General features: G+C 37.8%; 1 protein-coding gene across 7 annotated transcripts in view; it reads right to left on the minus strand.

Moving 5' to 3' along the window:
• Positions 1-24207, minus strand: part of Lclat1 (lysocardiolipin acyltransferase 1) — a 126955-nt gene that overhangs the window by 95072 nt on the left and 7676 nt on the right. Inside the window, exon 1 of one of the 7 annotated variants that reach the window (XM_090337213.1) lies at positions 4780-5082. The exons of the other annotated variants lie outside the window; for them this stretch is intronic. The gene's annotated coding sequence lies outside the window, so the exon portion shown is untranslated. Of the gene's footprint in view, positions 1-4779; positions 5083-24207 lie in introns of those variants that run through there. 7 annotated transcript variants of the gene reach the window in all.

Here is a 24207-nt window from a genome sequence, read left to right on the forward strand (position 1 = left end):
TGGCTCAGATGGTATAGTGCTAACTAATGAACAAAAGTATCAGGAACAGAGTTCAAGTCCCAGTATCAGGAAAAAAAAATTTCCTAAGTATAAACAGAAAGGCTTACTAGCTCATGCATACAAGTGAAAATATTGCTTAAAGAATGAAAAGATTTTGCTTGTCTAAAACCAAAGTAAATTTTTACATAAACATAATATTTATGACAATACTAAATCCAAAAGGAGAGTATAAGAAGTTAATTAGCAAACTAGAAGAAAAGTCTTGCAGTAATACAAAAACTGCTTTCCTAAAATAATGACAAGCTAAAAAAAATACAATGTATACTATTTTTCTAATTATTTGCTATGAGTCAGGTGGCAATATTTAATTACCATTAAAAATAGCAATGAGCAATGTAAAAATGCTATTATGTTAAAAAAAAAATTCAGCAACGGCCAGCACTGGTGGCTCACATCTGTAATCCTAGCTACTCCTAGCTATGCAGGAGGAGGCTGAGATCTAAGGATTATAGTCTGAAACCACCAGCTTAGGCAGAAAAGTCCCTCTGAAAAAGACTCTTATCTCCAATAACTATTCAAAAAAGCTAGAAGTGGAGCTGTAGCTCAAGTGGTACAGTGTTAGCCTTGAGCACAAAGAGGCATAGGGATAGAGCCCAGGCCCTGAATGCAAGCCCCAGGACTGATGGGAAAAAAAAAATTAGCAATGAACAGTGCAGTGCTGATGCATATCTGAAATCAGGAAGATCTTGCCTCACAAAATTTGAAATAAATAAATAAAAATGAGAACTTTATGAAGCACTAAAGAAAATAAACATTTAAGAAGTATTCATGACCTTATGAAGATAGAAAGCTAATTACTAATCTAATAAAACCAAAGCTTTATTTCCCTATTATTTTTTTGTTGGCTGTGGGGCCTGAACTCTGAGCCTCGGCGCTGTCCCTCAGCTCTTTGGCTCAAGACTACTGCTGGACCATATGAACCACAATGCCACTTCTGGTTTTCTGGTGGTTAATTGGAGGTAAGAATCTAATGGACTTTCATGCTCAGGCTGTCTTTGAACTGCGATCCTCAGATCTCAGCCTCCTGAGTAGCTAGGATTACAAGTGTGAGCTTCCAGCACCCAGCAAAGCTTTATTTTTTAAAAAAAGAAAATCAATTCTCCATCAGACCAATAATGGCAAGTGCTGAAAAAGATGACACAGCACAGCATGCCTGCCAGAGAAAGAAAACAAGTCAGAAAAATTCAAACGGCACATATTCCATTTACTGGAAACCAAGTATATTGCTTTAGTAAGTTCCAAACTTTCATGTAAATACTAGCCATACATCTTTCTAGTTGATTTAGAATTATTCAGCTATGTAAAGACCCACACAAATGAAGCAAACCATGCACAGAAAGCATGTGCTGGTAATTTCTACAGTTAGTGGTTTCCAACGGTAGCATGTAACTCTTATCATGATGCCTTCCATGGAAAAAGTTCAAGTATTTATTGATGACAGCTTAGAATGAGTTAAGTGGAATTATTATCAAAAATTACTACTTCCGCATATTGGTCTGTTGAATGTTTGGATCAGTCAGATTTTAAATCACTTTCTGCTTAACTTAGTTACTAGTTTTAAAAAATTTATTGCATACTTATTATTATAGTAAAAATGTGAAAAGCTACTTTTAAAAATAGGTCACTGAGGCTGTGAGTTTGGCCTAGTGGTAGAGTGCTTGCCTACCATGCACAAAGACCCAGGTTCGATTCCATGGTACCACATACACAGAAAAAGCTGGAAGTGGTGCTGTGGCTCAAGAGGTAGAGTGCTAGCCTTGAGCAAACCCAAGGACAGGCACTTGAATTCAGGCCCTGACTTCAAGCCCCAGGACTGGCAAAAAAAAAAAAGAAAAAGAAAAAGTCATTAAAATTTAGTTTTTGCAATCTAGAAAAATAAAATTATACTTAAGATCAACTTAATTAAAAATAAAATGATTTACTTAAAAGGATGATTGGGGCCTGGAGTTTGGCCTAGCAGTAGAGTGCTTGCCTAGCATGCACGAGGGCTTGGCTTCGATTCCTCAGTACACATACATAGAAAAAAGCTGGAAGAGCTCTAGCCTTGAGAAAAGTCCAAGGACAGTGCTCAGGCCCTGAGTTCAAGCCCCACAACTGACAAAAAAAAAAAATTGATTGGCAATGTTAATATTCCACTCTCATAGAAATGTATATGTACTTACTTACTCTAAATGTAACAGTTTTAGTCACATTAAAATTTGATGGCTAAGATTTACATAATGGGAAGCCAAATTCCAGCCTTCCCCCAATTTCTGGAAAGGGAAACTAGAACTACAATAGGAATTTTATTCTGAACATAATGCAGACAATTCTCTACTAATGCTATTATCTTAAAATTACACAGGAAATAGTACTAATTAATGGTAATGCCATGTGTTTTATGACATTAATAGAATAATAATTGCATCCAAAACTAGGGTTACAGAGTACAATCAGTTACTAGGCTTTAAAAGTAACAATACTAATTTCCAAATGAGATGTGTACCCTTCAAAACTACTGATTCAGGTAGGCCACAATATCTATTTCAAGAATTCTATCCAGTTACAATGTTTTTATAGTTCCTTTTCGGAAAATCCTTGTAGATTTTTTTTTTGCTTTTTTTTTTGGGGGGGGGGCAGTACTGGGGCTTAAGCTTGGGGCCTGAGCACTGTCCTCTGGCCTTCTCAAGACTAGAGCTCTGCCACTTGAGCCACAGCACCACTTCCAGCTTTTTTTTCTCTACGTATGTGGTACGAAGAAATGGAATCTGGGTCTTCATGCATACAAGGAAAGGACTCTACCATTAGTCCAAATTCCTGCAGTTCTGCCCTGTAGAACTTTTTATAGATTCCCTTCAATAAATAGTATTGATCTTCCATCATGGAAGGTGCATTTGAGTTTTGGAGGCATTATAAAGGCCCACGAGGCCTGCTACAGAGACTATGGTGGGTCATCAAGCAGGATATCTATACTTTCTCAAAAGTGAGATGTAAACAAAAGATGATAAGTTGGGCCAGGGTGGTGGGCCCATAATCCTAGCTACTCAGGAGGGCTGGGATCTGAGGATCGTGGTTCAAAGCCAGCCTGGGCACCCTTACTAAAGTCTGTGAGACTGTTACTTCCAATTAACTACCAGAAAACTGGAAGTGGCACTGTGGCTCAAGGGGTAGGGTGGTAGCCTTGAACAGAAGAGGCCAGGGACAACGCCCAGGCCCAGAGTTCAAGCCCCATGACTGACAAAAAAAAATGGTGAGACAAATTTACCTTCAAAACAGTCCTGGAAAGAGAAAGCCTTCCAAGGTAATGGCTCTGAAGCACAGTCTTCATTTGGGTATCAATGTAACTCAATCCTAAAACTAAATATACTCTCATTTTGACAGTAAAACAAGTAAAGCACAAAAGAGAATTACCTTTAAAATCTATTAAAGATCTTAGTCTCAATTCAAACTGGGGAACTGGGATGGTCCAACATTCTATGCAATTTGATTTAATATCCACGCCTTTTTCTCTGATTCATCCTTCCTTTCTTCTTTCCTTCTTTACTTCCACTTTTTCCTCCTTCCTTTCCTCTTTATCCTCCCCCCCCTTCTTCCATCTCTCTCAGTGATCCCAATTCCCCTACTATGCATCTCAGACTCGGACAAACTACAGAAACATCATCTAACATGGAAGAAGCAGGAAGATACAATCCCAGGCAAAGTTAGCAAATCCTCATCTCAAAATCAAAAATAGGCAGGCATATCATGTTTGGAAAGCAGACTTTTCAGTAATACTTTCTCTTCTAGTAACTATCCTACTATATTACATATTCAAAAAAACATGTGAATGAACTTCAATAGTGGATAACACTATGATTCTAAACATAATGTGGCTTCTAAATATAAGTAAAACCATATCCAGTGACAGACTAAGCTGATTTTGAAGTAGTCATATGCTCTTTCCATACTGTTACAGAAAAACATGAACTACAATTTAAATATATAAATATATTCAAATGATGCTCTTTATTTTCATTCAACAAGAGTTCTTATAAAATATTACTAGAATTATTACACACATTGTGAGATTAAGTTGTAGCCAGTGCCAATTATAACACAGTTAGAAAAACATGTAACCTACAATGATTAAAATTCTATTTATAAAGGAAAAAAATCTAAGCCATAGAAACAGTGCTTAATTTAGAACAAGAACATGTACAAAACTGCCAAATGAAATTCCTAGTTAGATATCTGTCTTACTACAACATTGCAATTACCAAAAAAAAAAAAACCCAAAATGAATTTCTAAGTGTTTCAAGATGAATTTGTCTTTGCCTAATTTTCAAGGCTTATAGCTTTCCTGAAAAAGTAAATACTCCCAAGTTTTAATGTTTATAATACTAACTCTAGGAATTAACACAGACATTCAACTTTATTCTAAAATGGAACCCCCCTAAGAAATTCAGAATCTCTTAACAATCAAATGCTAAAACTTCAGTTCTAATTTCCTACAGTTATTTATGGATCATGCAAATCCTTAAGCCTATTAAAGGGTGTTTTAGGACTCCTCATATAAGCCAGTGTAGCAGGACCCATTTAAGGTGTCTATCCACATAGAGTCAAGCAACTACAAACTGTCTACGGTCTCATTTCTCACTTCCTTTTCAGTCAACCACAATAAGCTTTGTGTTTCTATCATTCCACTGAACTACTAGGTATAAAAAGCCCACTTTCAACAGCACTTTTCTCTCCTATACATACCTCTTGGCAGAACTCTACACTTACAGCCATGTCCTTTCTTCAAATGCTAGTCTGCTTGAAGTACTACTCTCACCAGGACAGAGTGAGTCCTTAAGGAGTCATTCTTTTCTGATCAACTTCTTTCACTCTTCTAAATGCTGAAACATTGTTTTCTCTCTATCCTTTTCCTTTCTCTATCTACTTTTATTCTTTTGCCATTCTTTTTATTGATTTTCCCAACATGGATATCCAACGTAAGCTTCTTTGAGCTCTACACTCAGATACTTACGATGAATGCCACTTGAACAAAGAATGACTATCAAAGCTAGCAAACCCAAAGTAAATGTCCTAATTATTCCTCGCTTAGCTGTTTCATCACTCCTAACCTTTATGCCATTTCAGTCAATGGTCTAAGCGTCCAAAGAGATTGCTTTCCCAAGAAACCTAGGACACAACTTTGATTTCTCTTTTCTCACTCCACGAAGTCATTAAGATCACAAGAAGCCTGTCAATTATATCTCCAAAATAAATCCTAAATCCAATATTCTGTAATAATAGCTTTACAAAGCAATCATCTTTGACTTGGGCAACTGTTACATTTCTTTCATTTCTAGTCAAACCAAACAGTCCTTTCTCCACACTGAAGAGAAATAATCTTGTGAGTCTGATTGTATCATTTCCAAGTTTTAAAGTCTATTCAGTGGCTTTCCATAAATCATGAGTAAAATTCAAATTCCTAAAAGATCTCTAAGTCTTATGAATTGGCCTACCCACCCGACCAAGAACACTGTCTATCAGTCCCCTCACTGGCTCTTTAACAGGCTGTGCCCTATATCAAGGAGGCACACAAATCATTCAGACTACCTAGATGGTCTTCTGAGACTTTTTGCTTAAACTACCTCCTTTTCTTCCTTTTAGGTATAAGATATAAGCTTAATGTCAATCCTTAAAGAAGCTTTCAACAAGGCTGACCCCTGTTTTAATCACATTCTTCTCAGTAGGCTCTTGGTTTCACTCATGATTACTTCATTCCAATTCTCATTACAGCATGTTGCTATTTTACTAATTTTTTTCTTGTTTTCCACCTGTTAGTGTTGCTTTCCCTCTAAAATTTTAGTTCTGTAGTTCTGTATTTGTGAGGGTGTCAGTCGAAGCTCGGGGAATGCAAAACAAAATGAAAGAAAAGGACTTTATCTGTCATCAAGGAATTACAATTCAGGGGGCAGATTAAACAGCCTCAGACAAATGTGTTAAAAAGTTGGAAAAGTGGGAGTTCATACAGATATCATGAGATGCACATTTTGAGCCTCTGGGCACTATGGAATTGTCAGATTATTCCTTTGTTCAAACTCCTGTAGTTAAAGGGAAATGACCAAAGGTGACCGTCTAGGCACCAATTGAAGACCTGTAAAGTTTCTGCTGTTGATGACCTCCTAGCTACATTCTGAAAAGCATGTCCAATGTTACTTTCTTAGTGATTTGCCTTTTATTTTCACAAAGGTTATGTCAGAATTTTTCACTATTATATCCTTTGAATAACAGCACACTTAGGAAGGTGTGGAAAGGCTTAGTATAAAAACAGTAGAGTCAGGGGGTATCAATGCACCTACTACCTGACTCTATACATTATCCTGACAATAAAAAACAGTAGAGTCAGATAAACTGCTATTACTGAGGAAGGGGTATTCAAAACCAAAACAAGCAAATGGGATTCAGTTACCAAAATGTTTTCCAATTGTTGGCTCTTATACTATTTCTAAATTTATATCCTTTCTATGTAAGATAGTAAATATATATATATATATATATATATACACACACACACACACACACACACACACACACACACACACACACAATACAACGGTATAATGAAAAATGCCACCTTACAATGAACATTTTCTATAGTCACCAATGTGCCATCATATTTTCACCTCTACCCTAGAAGGTAAGTACTATTTCCATTTTACAGATACAAATACTATAGTATACATGAAGTTTTTATAGAATAGCTGAGATTTCAAACAGTTCTCCTGGTATTCAATCTAGATCGTTCCTTCTTATTTCCTTTGGGGTTTTATTTTTTTTTCCTTTCTTTTTTTCTTTGGCGAAACCACTCAGCTTTTCTAAACCTGAGCTAAGCTAAGTACCAGTTAGTCACACACACCTCTCATCTCAGTTACTCAGACTGAGATCTGGAGGATCTCAGTTCAAAGCTAGCCTAGGCAGAAAAGTCCAAGATGCACCATCTCAAAAATAACCGGAGCAAAGCCAGGCATAGTAGCTCACACCTGTAATCCTAGCTACTCAGGAGGCTGAGATCTGAGGATTGCAGTTCAAAGCCAGCCTGAGCACTAAAGACAGTGAGACTGTTATCTGCAATTAACTACCAGAAAACCGGAAATGGCACTGTAGCTCCAGGGCTAGGGTGGTAGCCTTGAGTTGCAGAGCTCAGGGACAATGCCCAGGCTAAGGGGTAGGGCGGTAGCCTTCAGCTGAAGAGCTCAGGGACAGTGCCCAGGCCCAGAGTTCAAGCCCCATGACAAAAGAAATTTAAAAAAAAAAAAAAAGAACAGGGATTCCTAAAAGATGAGTGTGCCCATTTCCCAGCCATGAGCAACAGGGGTCCTCCAAATTTTGGGGGGAGCTCACTGAACCCCACAAGTGAAACCACTTCACAATTCTGAGGGAGCTGTGAAGCATGAATCTTTAGATTTCTGGTTATATATGCAATTAAGAGCTCCCTACTAGCAGGGTTTACTGAGGCTCCCCCTTCCCAGAAAGGAAGGAGATATTAAAATAGAGAAGAATGTAGGTGACAGACCACCAGGGCAGAGACATTCTGTCATTCTTTCCTTTATGTGCTCAATCAGCAAACACATATGAGTCTTCTTTGGTTGTAGGTGTTGCTAGGACTGTGATGGCTTTTCCTGCTTTCAACGGGCTCCCAGTGAGGTTTGGAATTGGGCGATGACAGGTCCAGGGGAAAAACCTATGGTGACTGTTGTATATGTCACAAGAGTACTGATGACTATCAAGCAAGGTGGCCCAGAGTGGAGAACTTGAGTAGGTTGTGAATGAAATAGGGACAGGTGACAAGGAGAGAAAGACAGGGAGAAGGTGAGCATGGAGTGTTAAGAAAGAATATTATATTCATTTATACATATATCATAGTGAAAACCCTTTTTACAATTAATTTATGATAATAAACATGCTTTTTAAGCTAGGTGCTGGTGGTTTATATCTGTAATTCTAGTTACTCAGAAGGCTGAGATCTGAGGATCAAGATTGAAAGCCAGTATGGGGAAGGAAAGTCCACACATTTCCAATTAGCCATCAAAAAGCTGGAAATAGAGTTGTGACAGCCTTGAGCAAAAATGCTAAAGGAGAGCACCCTGACCCTAAATTCGAGCCCCAGTGCTGTGGCATCAAATATATATGAGAAAAAGAAATCCCAAGCCGTGCATGACAGCTCATGTCTATAATCCTACTCAGGAGGCTGAAGATCTGAGGATCAAGGTTCAAAGCCAGCCGGGGCACAAAAGGACCTGAGATTCTTTCTCCAATTAATCACCAGAAAACCAGAAAATGGCACTGTGGCTCAAGTGGTAGCCTTGAGCTGAAGAGCTCAGGGACAATGCCTAGAGGTCAAGGGGTAGGGCAGAAGCCACGAGCTGAAGAGCTCAGGGACAGTGCCCACGCCCAGAGTTCAAGCCCCATGACTGGAAAAAATAATAACCAGAACAAACAGAGCTAGACATATGGCACAGCACAAGCCACATAAGCGTTTCAAACAAACAAGTTAAGCAACCATGAGGCCCTGAGTTCCAACCTGGATATCATAAATTAAATAAGTAAATAAATAAATAAAGCTATGATACACATTTTTAGAATTTGAGGGGGGTTTTGTTTTGTTGTTTCTTTTCTGGGCTTTTTTTTTTTCTTGCCAGTTGTGGGGCTTGAACTCAGGGCTTGAGCACTATCCTTGGACTTTTCTCAAGGAGAGAGTTCTATCACTTGAGCCACAACACCACTTCCAGCTTTTTTCTACGTATGTGGTACTGAGGAATTGAACCCGAGTCTTTATGCATGCTAGGCAAGCACTCTACCACTAGGCCAAATTCCCAGCCCTGTTTCTTTTCTTTTTACAGGTTTTTTTTTTCTCTTAGCAGGGGCACAAAAAAGAGTATAGCAGCATCTCACTACTGTAGCCCAGGCTAACATAAAAACTGGAATCCTCCTGCTTCAAGCTCCCCGGGGCTTACAACTGCAGATGGCATCACCATGCCCAGCAACGTTCTTACTTTTTAGAGAAACACTGGCCTGAAATGGGGGGGAAAAACTACTTAATCAGAGAATCACAACTGAGAAACCCATCTAGAGCCCCAAGAAGCCAGGTGTTCCTCTTTACTTTGTGATATAAATCAGAAAGTCCACCTAAATCTTATAAGCATTTTAAATTAGTACACAATACAAAACCAGTCTTAAGTCTTCACTAACGAGTACTATGCCAAATGGTATGCTGCTTGGTTAGCAATGTTACTTAATTAAAATCTTTTCAAATAAATCCATGAAATGTTGCACTGGGTAGAATATTATTATAGAATCTCTATTCTCTGACCAATTTACAGTCAAATTTTTACTCCCACATGAGAAATTAGGCAGTTTGGGAATTCTACCAAAATATGGAAAGAAAACAGCCACAGAACTCAACTTAGGTCAGGCAGCATTCTGAAATTCAGCTCTACTGAATCCAGAATGTATTTTCTAACAGAAATTACATAATAAATAGCAATCCTGTTTTCCCGTTAGCCTACAAAAGCCAACTCCACTCAAAAGGTATCTGAAAATGACCCCACTTTAACCACTATAAATAAAAATTAACTTGGAATTATGGTTTACAAACTACCTGACTGCTCCCAATCTTTTATTAGTTCTCACTAACTGTGGAAGGCCCCTCTCTTGTCTCCTTTTTCTTTCCAATACCTCTATGACCTGCTTGTATATATCTTTTCCCCTTTACCAACACCCTTTACTTGATTCACAGATTCTAGACCACAAAATGTAGACCACAATTTATTTATTCCTTAATTTCTATTGCTTAGGTAACATTCCGATATTTTTCACTGCTGGAAAAACCTCTAGGAAAAGAGTGAAAATGAAGAAAAATACATGGTCTACAATCTCAATTACAATGAGGAGCCAAAGCCATATGGGATCCATTTCAACAAGCTGACCATGAAGGTGTGTGCCTATGATAGCAGCTACTCGGAAGGCATGGGTGGACTGTTGTCTGAGGCTGGCTGTGAGCAAAAATAACAGACATTACTAAAAAAATAACTAAAAACAATAAAGGTCTGAGGAAGTGACTCAAGTGATAACAGCGCCTGTCTAGCAAGCATGTTCAAATCCCAGCACTGCCAAAAAGTAAAAACCAGGAAAAGTAGAGAAAATTTTCATAAAAACCACAGAAATCTTTAACAGAAGTGTTTTGACCACTTCACAAAAAGCACTAAGAATCCAATGAGATTTTTATAAGCTCCTAGGTTAATTGAAATGTTCTTGTCTAGTATCGTGCTTAATCCTTCTGACTTTAAATCCTTCTGAGTGAGCATTTCTTCTCCCAGAAGAAAGCTTCCAATTTCACTCCTTCTCATGTTCCCTTTCATTCTTCACTTATATTCTAACTGGAAAGATAATGAGACACACTGAGAACTAGTCTTTAGGTGCACACAGAACTGAAATAAGAGATGAGGCCTAAGGGGAAGTCAGGGCTTGAAAGTCACCATTAATCTGTGACTGACTGGGTTGTGTAAAAGTTACTGACTGGGTTGTGTAAAAGTTACTGACTATATATAAATCTCCAGCTCACACACACACAAAATGGTTTCACAAATGGAAACAAGAAGATTTCATGGAGTATTTCAAAAAATACCTACCTTGTATGTCACAATCTATAATAATACCCGTGTTCTTGAAGGTTCACCTTATCTTTCAGAAGATTAGACTGAAAAATTATCTTAAATTGTCTCTATATAATACTGACTCAAGCACAACACAAAATGTCAATCTAAAATATAAAAACCTAGCTCTAATTTGATGAAATTAATTTACCTACAAATAGAAAAGTCAATTTCTACTTAGTGATGAAATCTAAAAGGACAACAGCTACTATATCCTTGAAAATCCAATGGGAGAGAATGATAAATGGCTTTGAAAGACATAAGAAATCTAAAAGCCATGACTTCCCTCCAAGAAATCTTAGGCAATCGAATGAGAGCAGATTCTCTAGATTACAAATAATGAATGTTTTAAAGCAAGTAACGTAGGATGAATGAATCAACACATCAGTCAAATACATCTTTAAAATAAACACCTACATGCTGAAAACTAAGAGCAATCTATAGATACAAATTATTAAACAACCATTTCTATGATTGAAGCTAACCAGAAACCACAGTCTTAAGAAAATATGATCTAATATAATTAGAGCTGCATTGGTTCAAACACCTAAATATCCCATTAGAGAGATGTAAACCGTTTAACACTACCTTAACCTACCCACTATTATTTTACATAAGTTGGTCCTAGTTCTACCACTTACTATATGACCATATGCAAACTATTTAACCTCTCAATATCTTGGTTTACGCACCAGGAAAACCAAATTTGCATTAGGACTATTTTGAGAATTAAATGACAAAGCAACTGTTTTGAGAATCTCTAGAACAGAGTATGTGTTCCATAAAGGCTAGTTTTAATTATTCTCCCCATACTGATTTATGTTACTTGAACTCACATGAATGACTTAGCAACCCTCACAACACAAAGTGCTAAGCACTAAGTGAAAGCTTAATACCTGCTGGCTAAGGACTAATGGCCTATATTGTACCTAGAACCTTGAAGCTCAAGGATTTTAGAAGGAAGTAGTCCTATGGCTCAAGTTGGTAGAGTGGTAGCCTTGACCTGAAGAGCTTAGGGACAGTGCCCAAGCCCAGAATTCAAGCCCCACTGCTGACAAGAAAAAAAATATATATATTTTATACCTTATCTAGAATAACTTCATTAATTTAAGACATTTTGGGGATTGTCGGACAGAAACTTGCCATTTTAACAAAGCATTTAGGTACATATTGTTAGAAAGTTTTTTCTGAAGATTTTACTGTAATGATTTGCCTCTCAAGAGTGTATCTAGAAAGATGAATTCACTAGGGGGCAACATTTATCAAGAGAAATTATACCAGATATAGCCATTAAAAATGAATTATTCAATATTTACTCTAACAGATATACTGGGCCCAGTTGTACAAAATATGCATGTTAATTTTAAAGTCATTTATCATTTACTGAAATGCTCAAAAGAAATTAAAATGAAGACTGATAAGTTGGGAGGTCATGAAAATCCTAAATTTGTAAGAGAAAAGCATACAAAACAACATAGCATTTGTCATTCTCCTTTACAGCCTGACTATAAGTCATCAACAGCAACTGGGGGAAAAAAAGATGGTACCGAAGGGAAAATTATAAATTTCTATAAGACAAGAAAAATCCAAACCCAAAGCTATAAACAATCAATTACTAAAATTATTTTAGAACTGAATTATTTTAAAATGCCTGTTGTGTCTTAACAACATAATGGTACAACTATAAAAATTCATCAGGTTCCAAGAGGATTGAGTACAACTGAACTCAATCCTCTAACACCTACCGTTATTCATAATAACATGCACAAAAAAAAAAAATCATGACATATACCAATTATCACATTTGCTTACAATTTATTGGACTCTTTACTATAAAAGCTATTTTACCTTATGTTGCTAGGTAGATTTGATTGATTTCCTAGTTTCTGTCAGGACCTCCTTCCCAGTTTTGTCTCCATGTGCAATCCATTTCAATATTCTTTTACTACATATAAATTTATAGGTTATTTTACTTTTCCTCTGAACCAGCTAACCATTTGCCTGATTCCCTCATTGACTGTGAGTTAAACAAACCTTTAACACACATTTATTTTTATAACTAAGTCCCAATCTTCACCTCCCAAAGACCTTTAAAGACATTTTTGTGGTGTTTAAGCTATTACTCGGCAATAAGACCAATAGGTGATAATAAATTACAAGGACAAGACAAAAGCCAAATGTTGTTACTTAATAATTAATATAAGGATAAATAAAATGAAATTATTTTTAATAAAAGGAAAAAGGTGGGTAGCCCTCTTCTCCCATCAGGCAAATAGTAGTTTCCGATAGTTGCAGCAATGAAGTTCTTGATGGCTTAAAACAGCAGAAAGTTATTGTCTAGTGCTAGAAGATGAAAGTCTGATATCAAGAATCTGTCTTGTCCCTACCACTTAGCAGAATTCCTGTGCCTTACCATCCCAATCTCCCTCTATGGTCATGCTGCCTCTTCTTCTCCCTCTGCCTCCCCTCTATAAGGATACATATGATTGTTTTTAGGATACATTTATTCAACTCAGGGTAATTGTACCAGCCTCAATTCTCAATTTAATTACAAAGACCTTTACTCTATAAAGTAACAGTACACAAGATTACGATTTGAGTCCTTTAAAGACCTATTTTCAATCTACCACAAGGATTCTCCTCAACACCCAAATAGGTCAAACCTTTGGTTAAGAATTAAATAATTCTGTTGGAGGCCAGTGGCTCACCCCTGTTTCCCAACTATTTGGAAGTCTAAGATCATAAAGATGGTAGTCCAAGGCCAGCACATGTGGGAAAAGTCCATGAAATTCTATCTCTACAAAAGACACTAGGTATGGTGACACAGACCTGTCATTCCAGCTACAAATACCATCAAATGTAGACAGTGTTCCATGCAGAAAGTAAAAGGCCCTATCTCAAAATTAACAAACAAAAACAAGGGGTATGGTTTAATCAACAGACTATCTGTCTAGCAAGTTCAACTGTCTGAATTCAACTCGATCCCCAGACACTCAAGAAAAAAAGAATAAGATAATCTTACTCTTAGAATGTTAGAATGTCATTAATCTTCCTGGGCAATGCAAACAATCTCACTGAAATTAATCTAGACTCTCATCAGGCATATAAAAAAGAATTAAGAAAATCAAGAATACAAGAGAAATTTTGTCTATTATCTAGTGCCACTAGTTTACACTTGTAAAACTGGCTACTCAGGAGGCTGAGATCTGATAAACAAGGCTCAAAACCAATCAGGCAAAAAATCTATAAGACTGTTACTTATAATTAACAACCAAAAAAGCAGAAGTGGAGCTATATCTCAAATGGCAGAGTACTAGCCTTGAAAAAAAAAGATCAGGGACAGCCCATCCAGCCCCTAATTTCAAGCCCCAAGACTAGGACAAAAAAAAAGAAAGAACAGTTTGGATCAAAATGTATAGCTTCTTCTGAACCAACTATATGCATGCAACTGAACATGCATACTTAATAAATTTTTTAAAACAAGATTTCTCTCCCTTGTATTTTAGTAAGAGGGTTATGGGGGGAGGGTCTCTTTCTTGGCAGGATTTTCTTATGATCAACATACTTTACAAAGCTGAATAATACTAAACTAAGTTTTTAAATAAATTTGAAACAAACTACTTTCCAAGGCAGCAAAATTTATTTTTATCCACTAAATTTTTCCAGACAATTTCAAGGCCCACTAGCCCTTGAATCTCCTCCAGAATTGAGCATTTTAATTCCATGAAATTAAAATAGATTCCAGATGAATGCGGAGCTACATATAAAAAAGCACTAAACATTAGCATCAAATATAAAAATGGACAAAAAAATCCAATAGTCCCATATGAAAAGATATAAAACAAAAATCAAATTGAGGCAATGTTATATCATGATTTAAATGACAATGTCTTCTGGAAAACATTAGAGAAGCAAGGATTCAGCACTGCTGCTAGGAGCATAAACAGATAGTGTTCTTTTATTTTTTTTTTTATTTTTATTTTTTTGCCAGTCCTGGGCTTGAGCTCAGGGCCTGAACACTGGCCTTGGACTTTCTCAAGGCTAGAGCTCTACCACTTGAGCCTCAGTACCACTTCTGGCTTTTTTCTATGTATGTGGTACCGAGGAATTGAACCCGGGTCTTCATGCATGCTAGGCAAGCACTTTAACCACTAGGCCAAACTCCCGGCCCTAGATAGTGTTCTTTTAAAAGGCATAGAGAAAAAAACTAAAAACAACAACAAAAAATTTAATGTACATTTTTTTTTTTGCCAGTCCTAGGGTTTGAACTCAGGGCCTAGGCACTGATCCTGAACTTCTTTTGCTCAAGGCTAGCACCTACCACTTGAGCCACAGTGCCACTTCTGGCTTTTTCTGTATATGTGGTACTAAGGAACCCAGAGATTCCTGCATACAAGGCAAGTACTCTATCACTAGGCCACATTCTCAGTCCATGTATGTACATTTTTACCCAATATTTTCATTCTAGTCTTTTTGATAATAATACTCATAAAATAAAGAAAAAGATCTATGTATAAAAAATGTTCACTGATGCTGGGCACGGTGGCTCACGCCCATAATTCTTGTTACTCAGAAGGCTGAGATCTGAGGATCATGCCAGCCCGGGCTCTAAAGACCATTAGACTCTTATCTCCAATTAATTACTAGAAAACGAGAAATGGAGCTGTGGCTCAAGGGGTAGGGCAGTAGCCTTGAGCTGCAGAGCTCAAGAACACCCAGGCCCAGAATTGAAGCCCCATGAACCACAAAAAAAAAATAAAATAAAATGCTCACTGATGGCTGGGCTTTGGCCAGGGTTGTAACTCAGTAGTAGAGCACTTGTCTAGCATGTCTCAGGCCCTAAAAGAGGTATGTGTAAATTAGAATTAGAAAAATCATCATCAATAGAGAAAATGGCTAGATGATAAATACCCATATAATTTTATACAGCCACTTATAAAAAATATAATGTAAGTTGTCATTTAGAAAGTTAACCATGATATAATGAAGTTTAAAAAGCAACTTTATAAAATAGTCAGTGAATTTATAAAAAAGAAATAAAAATACTGAAAATCTTAATATATGATAATACATTAATAGAAGCTACATTTTTCAGAATATATAATCTGACATGGGAAAATCCTGACACTATAATAAATTTTTTTAAATAGAATACTAAACTGTATACCAAATTGAGGATGTAATTCAGTGTGCCCAGGTCCTGGATTCAATCCCTAGCACCACTACATTAATTGAATTAAGTTCATGAACAAAGAAGATTTCTGAAAACTATTCTTTATCAGGACTTATCCAACCTACAGACATGGTACTTTTTTTTCATATATTTTTATTGTAATTAATAGAAGGGTTACATGATATTTGCCAGATAGATGGAGCATTAATTCCATACATTGATACCCTATCACATGTCTTGGTCCCCATTTCCCTCCCCCACACCCCCACCCCTCATCTTGTTTTCCCCCGTTCCCTATCCAATTTCAAATAACCAAATACAAATATATCCGATATATCAGGTAACAAAGTGAGATAGAGTAACAATATGAGATAACCAAGGGACAGCAAAAGTGATGAGAGATAACCTAGTACCTTAAGAACAACATTCATTATATGGCTTATGTTTACATCATATTTTAAATGACAAGTTTAACAAACAAGTGTTCAAGGAGGGATTCTCTAATTACAATCACTGGGACTTAGTATTTAGAACTTAATCAAAATTAGGCTAAGGGTTTGTATGTCATAGAAACATATTAATTTATGGAATAAAACATTATGTCTATAGAGTCATAGGTTTTTATGTCTATATAGTTATGTTTGTATTTCCATTACCATGTCCATAGCTTTGGGTATGCAGTTATTGAGTCCTCGCTCTCGTACTCTTTGGATTTAATTGCCACATATTAAGGATACCATGCGCCTTACAGACATGTTACTTTAAACAAATTTATTCCAATGTTCCACAACTAAAAGTATGGCTTATTTTTTGTTGTTGTTGCTATTGTTTTTGTCGGTCATGGGGCTAAAACTCTGCCTGGGCACCATCCCTCAGCTCGTTAGCTCAAGGCTACCACCCTACCTCTTGAGCCTCAGTAGCACTTCCGGTTTTCTGGTGGTTAATTGGAGATAAACTCTCATGGCCTTTAGTACCCAGCTGGCTTTGAACTAAAATCCTCAGGTCTCAGCCTCCTGATTAGCTAGGATTTCAGGCATGAACCACTGCGCCTGGCTCTAAAAGTGTTTTTAAACTTTCATTATTTAAAATTTGTTTTGGTGAGCTCAATAATATGTAAAAAGTTAACTCTTAAGCCAGATGTCAGTGGCTCATGCTTGTAACCCTAATGACTCAGGAGACTGAGATTGAGATCTGCTGTTGAAAGCCAGCCTGGACAGGAAAGTCTGTGAGAATCTTATTTCCAATTAACTAGCAAAAAGCTAAATGTGAAGCTGTGGTTCAAGTGTAGAGCATTAGCCTTGAGCATGAAAGTTCAAGGATAGCACCCATGCCTAGACTAAAATCCCAGAAATGGGGCCTTAAAATGTTTTTTAAAGGTAACTTTTGATAAAATCATAATTAATCAACATGTTCACTCAATCTTATCATTGGTTGGTTATAAAATAGCTTTCAGGTTGCTCCAAGCAATTGTAAGAACAAGTATCAGACATAAAATCAGTGAGCTAAAACAATCTGCTTTTCAAAACCCATTTTGAGGCAGGGCATACATCTTGGTCTCAGGAAAGCTCCCTCCAGACAAAGAGAAAGTATTCACTGGGACCAAAAGTTACTAAATACATAACAGTCCCTTCCGTTCCTTTTTACTCATGTTCTTGTTGCCTATAAAAGTCCTCTCCAGGCCGGGAGTTTGGCTTAGTGGTAGAGTGCTTGCATAGCATGCATGAAGACCCAGTTCAATTCCTCGGTACCACATACATAGAAAAAAGCTGGAAGTGGTGCCGAGGCTCAATTGGTAGAGTTCTTGCCTTGAAAAAATCCAAGAACAGCATTCAGGCCCTGAGCTTAAGCCCAAGACTGGCAAAAAAATAAAAAAGTCCTTTCCACCACCACAATCCTCAAAATGCTACCCTCTCTTCAAGACCACACTCAAATTATACCTGTTGTTCCATGAAGTTGTTCTCCCTTTTAACTCAAGAAATATTTAATTACTACTCAGTTGGTTAGCATGTGCTGTTTTTATACCAACATTCTTTTCCTACATTCTAACTTTCCAATTATACTTTACAAGGAGCTGGAACACACATGTTTCATCTCTAACAAAACTCCTGGAGATACAAATGGAGTGACCTATCCAAAAAAACACGGTAAGGGTTTGTTTTGTTCCACATAAAGACAAGGGTGGTGGTGTCAGTTTGTTCCTTGAATGGCTGCCTAAGGAGATGGATTTTATCTTGCAGTAAAAGAACAACTAAAAGTTTCTGAGCTCAGAAATTATAGCTGAGTTTAACAGAACACACTTGTAATCCCAGCATTCAGGAGACCAAGGGAGGAAGATTAGAATGATTGTTGACTTCAACTTTCCTGTAGCTTGACCAACATAGCGAAATATTAAATTTTTAAAAAGTAGGGGGGGGGAGTTTAGCCTAGTGGCAGAGTGCTTGCCTAGCATGCACGAAGACCCAGGTTTGATTCCTCAGTACTATATACACAGGAAAAAAAAAAAGCCAGAAGTGGTGCTGAGGCTCAAATGGTAGAGCTCTAGCCTTGAGAAGGTCCAAGGACACTGCTCAGGCCCCAGGCCCAGAGCTCAACCTCAGGACTGGCACAAAAAAAAAAAAAAAGATGGGGGTGAGGGGGGAATGTGATAAGCCTTTAGCTTAGAAAAGGAAATTCTTACTACACACAATAGAGGAAAGTAGTAACATTTATAAAAGAAAAGCAATTAACTCAACATAAAGGACTAAAAGACTTCCTGGTAAAAAGGCACTGAGTTCTTCAACAAGAAGATCCTGGGCAAATCATGACTCTGCTTTCCTTACCTGAAGAACAGGGTGATAAAAGCAGTTACCTCACTGTGGCATTATATGAAATCATGCATGTAGCACACTAACCACAATGACTGACAGAGGCAGGCACACTACTCTGATACCAAGTTCATGACACCAAGTAAGTGCCCTACAAGTCACTTCATTTCTGCCATTCAATCAGATCCCACAAGTATGGAGCAAGGTCCACACAAAAGTTCTGTCTCTGTAGATGTCCCCAAGTTTTCCACAATAATGTCACACTTGACTGCAAATCCAGAGGTCCCCAAAATCTCAAAACTTCACTACAATTCTCAGGAATCTGCAGAGGTAATACACTTACACAACTACACCCAAATGAGAAATGCAGAGGGCAAGGTCCAGTAAGAGGGAGAGGCCTCATGCCCTGTCCTTAAGAAATCCAGCAGTCATTGCTAATACATTCCAAGTATCTATGAAATAGAATAAAGAATCTTAATGAAAGCTGTTGGTCAGCGTGGGGGTGCGGGGAAGGGAGCAGAGAAAGAGAAATGAGAAACAGGCTCTGTCCAAGGGTTGGTACTAAGCAGGAGAGGGTTGGACTAACTAGGAGGATTAAAAGGGATTAATATGGTAGAGACTTTTGCTCTCAACACCATTCTGTCCCCAACCTGAAAACACAAGAAGAAGATGGAAGACTCTTTCAGGTTCCAGCCAGCAGAACCCAAGAGTTCTTAGAAATGAGGATTGTGAAACAGGTGCCAGTTGCTCAGGCCTGTAATTCTAGCTACTCAGGAGGCTGAGATCTGAGGATCGCCATTTGAAGCCAGCCGGGGCACTGAAGACCCTGAGACTCATCTCCAGAAAACCAGAAGTGGCCCTATGGCTCAAGGGGTAGGGCAGTTACCTTGAGCTGAAGAGCTCAGGGACAGTGCCCAGGCCCAGAGTTCAAGTCCCATGAGAGATTAAAAGAAAAAAAAAAAAAAAACCAGGGACCGGGAGTTTGGCCTAATGGTAGAGTACATGCCTAGCATGCACGAAGACCCATGTTTGATTGTTCGGTACCACATACATAGAAAAAAAGCTGGAAGTGGTACTGAGACTCAAGTGGTAGAGCTCTAGCCTTAAGAAAGTCCAAGGACAATGCTCAGGCCCTGAGCTCAAGCCCAAGACTGGCAAAAACAAAACAAAACAAAACTTTAAATAAACTATTTAAGGGCTTAGGGTCCAAGGAGTGATGCCACATGCCCATAATCCAGTTACTTAGGAAGCAGAGATAGAACTGCAGTTTGAAGCCAGCTCAGGCAAAAATTAGGATCACATATACAATAAAAGTAAGATATTACTTAGAAACCAACAAACAGATTATTAAAGTAATACAAACAAAAAAAAAAGCATTATGAAACAGCAATAGAAAAAGGGCTGGAGGAGGGGCCAAAACTGTCTATTAAGGTTTAAGCCCAGACAAATAGAAAAAATACACATGTCCTGTCAGGACAGTGCCGAGTTGAGGCTGAAGGTGATTGGCCAAGGATTTCAAATGGGCATTGGCAACATTGGAACTATGAGCCTAGAGATGTGAGAGAGCAAGGCCAAAGTTTGTTTTCAGAATTGTACGCACAGACAAAATCCCCTCCCCCTCCCTCAGTGTTCCAAGGGGATACAACAAGCCAACTGTGTCACTTATATCAGTATCTGCCCTATAGGAGTCAAATAAAAAGCAGGTTACTGCCTATAGCAAATTTTTTTTTAAAATGCAACATAAAACTCTGGTACACATTCCACTAATATTCTGGACTATAAACAAAATGGTACTTAATTCTTAACCTAAAGATTCACATGATCAAGAGCTAAACAGAAATGCTGGTTATGTTCTTTGACAGATGCACATCATTTCATTTTCTATCAAGAAGGAGCTTAAAATACATATTTACAGAAATAAATATTTACTCTCCAAAGAGGTTTTCAAACAAGCAGAAAATATTTCCACAATGAGCATAAACAGGAACAATTATGATCAACTCAAACATCTCTGCATATCTGAACACCAAGGAAAACCTGAAGCATGGAAACATGCAAAGACTTACCCCAAACTTTTACAGTACTGCTTATAGAAAGTATGTTCCATGGCTCGGTTAAGAAGTATCACAAATTATGGAAAATAAACTGTTGTTGGGGCCGGGAGTTTGGCCTAGTGGTTAAAGTGCTTGCCTAGCATGCATGAAGACCCGGGTTCAATTCCTCGGTACCACATACATAGAAAAAAAGCCAGAAGTGGTGCTGAGGCTCAAGTGGTAGAGCTCTAGCCTTGAGAAAGTCCAAGGACAGTGCTCAGGCCCTGAGCTTAAGCCCAGGACTGGCAAAAAAATAAAAATAAATAAATAAACTGTTGTCAACTTTCTAGAAGAAAATCCCTATTTAGTCTTTCACAGCCTGTGAACATGGCAAAATAATACAAAATAAGCCAGCACTGGTGGCTCACATCTATCATCCCAGCAATTCAGGAGGCTAAGTTCTGAAGAACAAATTCATTCCAGACGAGAAAGGCCATGAGACTCTTATCTGCAATTAACCACCAGAAAACTGTAAGTGGAGCTGTGGCTCAAAGTGGTACAGTACTAGAGTTGAGCAAAAGATCTTAGGGACAGTAATCAGTCCTTGAGTTCAAGCTCCTGTGACCAACCGACTGACTGACCAACAAAATAAAAAATAACTGCATAGCGGTGGCTAATAACTACAGTCATAGCTACTCAGAAGACTGAGATCTGAGTATTGAGGTTCAAAGCCAGCCCAGGCAGTAAAGTATATGAGACTCTTATCACCAATAAACTACTCAGAAAAAGCTAGAAGTGGTGTTACTGGTCAAGTGGTAGGACACTAGCCGTGAGCACAAACAGGCTCAGGGACAGAGTTCCAAGCCCTGGGACCAGCAATTTAAAAAAAAAAAAAAGACAAAATAAAGAACACAAAATTTGGGATAATGTGCTACCCTAGTCAGATAGTCTTGGTGTAAAGTGGTTGTAAAGGTCCACAGAAATAAAACACTGAAATATAACTGACTCAATTTCTACTGGACAACCAGGAAGTCAGGGACTGTGTTAACCTGATGATGACAGCCCATCACATGTCCTACAGACTCTCAGGAGACAGGAAGTCTGAAATACTAGCACTATTCAGGTCCTTGGATTTGCTTCTCTAACAGCAATGCTCCTAGACAAAGGTAAATTTCAACCAGGAAAGGAATTGACACACAGGTGACAAAAGAAAATCCCTGAAGGGAAGAGGTAAGGGAAATTAATCATTTCACAGGTGAGAACAACAAAAAGCATTTCATATTTTCATTCTGTATGTGGAAACCTTGACAATCTACATTACACACCATCAAATAAGCATACGCATACACATACAAACATACACACACATACACACATGCACACACACAAACTATATTATAGTTTGAATTCAGGCCAATCCCCAGCCAAATTTTTTCACTTTCTTAAGTTTACTTTTCAGGTAAGGCCTGACTGAGTTTGCCCTGGATCACATTGTACTGTAATCCTCCTATCTTCAACCCAGCTGGAATTGCAGAAGTGTACAGGGAGCCTGGCATCACAGTGTATTATTTATATATAAAGAAATTCTACACAAAAAGATAAATACAGCTGTGGGAACAATCACATCCAAAGTAGATTCCATTTTCTGAAGATTAGCCTACACAATAGATAAGAACTACTTATCTCAGTAGGAAAGGGAGGAACCAGTGATATTTAAGTCTGACTTCTAGTAAGTTACTCAGCTAAAGCAAAGAGAAATGAAAACTTTGTTAATTTTATTACCACTACAAATGAATTAGTAAAATATGGCCACTCTAGCATTGCATGGGCTACTGCAGATCATTTCAATGCTGCTTCTCTGCTGTTCTTTCATTCATAGAGAATAAAACAAATATAACTCTTCCTTTAACCAACTGGTCTTAATGAATAACTGTATTTACAAAACTATGTAAGTTTAGCCAGGTATGATGGGTCACAGTAGTAGACATCTATAGTCTCAGTATTTAGGAAGCTGAGGATGGAGGATAATGTGTTGCATACATAAAGATCTTGTTAGGAAAAAAAAGGAACCTAGCAATATTTATGAAGTTCAAAATGATATAATGGAGCATTTAAGAGTATTAAAAGAGAAACAATTATGACTATACATGAATGGAAGGTAAGAATATTGTACAGGGGCCAGGAGTTTGGCCTAGTGGTTAAAGTGCTTGCCTAGCATGCATGAAGACCCGGGTTCGATTCCTCGGTACCACATACATAGAAAAAAGCCAGAAGTGGTGCTGAGGCTCAAGTGGTAGAGCTCTAGCCTTGAGAAAGTCCAAGGACAGTGCTCAGGCCCTGAGCTCAAGCCCAGGACTGGCAAAAAAAAAAAAAAAAAAAAAGAATATTGTACAGTCTTATTATTGTTTTGTTTTTCCCTGTTGACTAATAATGTTGAATCTTTTTATATACAAATTGGCCATTTCAAGTGACTGTTCAAGACTTCTATGTATTTTTTTGTTGTTACTGGTCATAGGACTTGAACTCTGGGTCTGGGCACTGTCCCTGAGCTCTTCAGCTCAAGGCTACCCTCCTACCCCTTGAGTCACAGTGCCACTTCCAGTTTTCTGGTGATTAACTGGAGGTAAGTCTCACGGATCTTAGTGGCCATGTTGGCTTTGAACCATGATCCTCAGATGTCAGCCTCCTGAGTAGCTAGTACTACAGGCATGAGCCACTGCACCTGGATACTTCTAAGCATTAACTGAATTTTTTTCTTACGAATATTGAACACACACACACACACACACACACACACACACACACACACACACACACCACAAGTCCTTGGTCAGACATTTGAATTACAATTTTTAATTCTTTCTGCTAACCATGTCTTTAGACAGAAAAACATTCTTAATAAATCTGAAGGCACCCTTGTCAATCATGTTGAAGGTCAATGCTTTCTGAGTCCTATAATGGACTCTGCTCTGTTAACTTTACTACTAGTTCTTTGATTTGTGTTTGTGTTCAGCAATGCTAAAATAAATGAAACCCTGGAAAATGTGCTCTCAAAGTTTATTTTCACTGTGTTCATATCTGATTAAGTAATAATTCTAGTGTTTTAGACGTTTAATCAGTTTTAAAATTAAATCATCTGTTAGTGACTACTTCAGTATTAAAATCATTTCTGAAGGGGGTCTGGTGGTATGTCTATAATCTCAGCAAGGGGGAGACTCAGGCAGGAAGATCTCAAGTTCAAAGCCAATTCAGGTTACTGAGAAAGACAATAACTAATTACTTCTATACAAATGTATTAAGAACCTAATGGTAGAAAAATTTCAGTATACACTACAGAGATGATCAAAGATGGCATGCTATAGACAGGTCAATACTAGAGCTCTGTCTGTGTAATCAGAAATACAAAATTCTAACCTGGAAATCAAGAGTGGATGTCAGAGAAAGGCAAGCAGTCAGTGTAGTGCCAATCAAGAAAC

This window comes from Megascapheus bottae, chromosome 7 (assembly GCF_031878675.1).
Source record: "Megascapheus bottae isolate mThoBot1 chromosome 7, mThoBot2.hap1, whole genome shotgun sequence".
Classification (NCBI taxonomy): domain Eukaryota; kingdom Metazoa; phylum Chordata; class Mammalia; order Rodentia; family Geomyidae; genus Megascapheus; species Megascapheus bottae.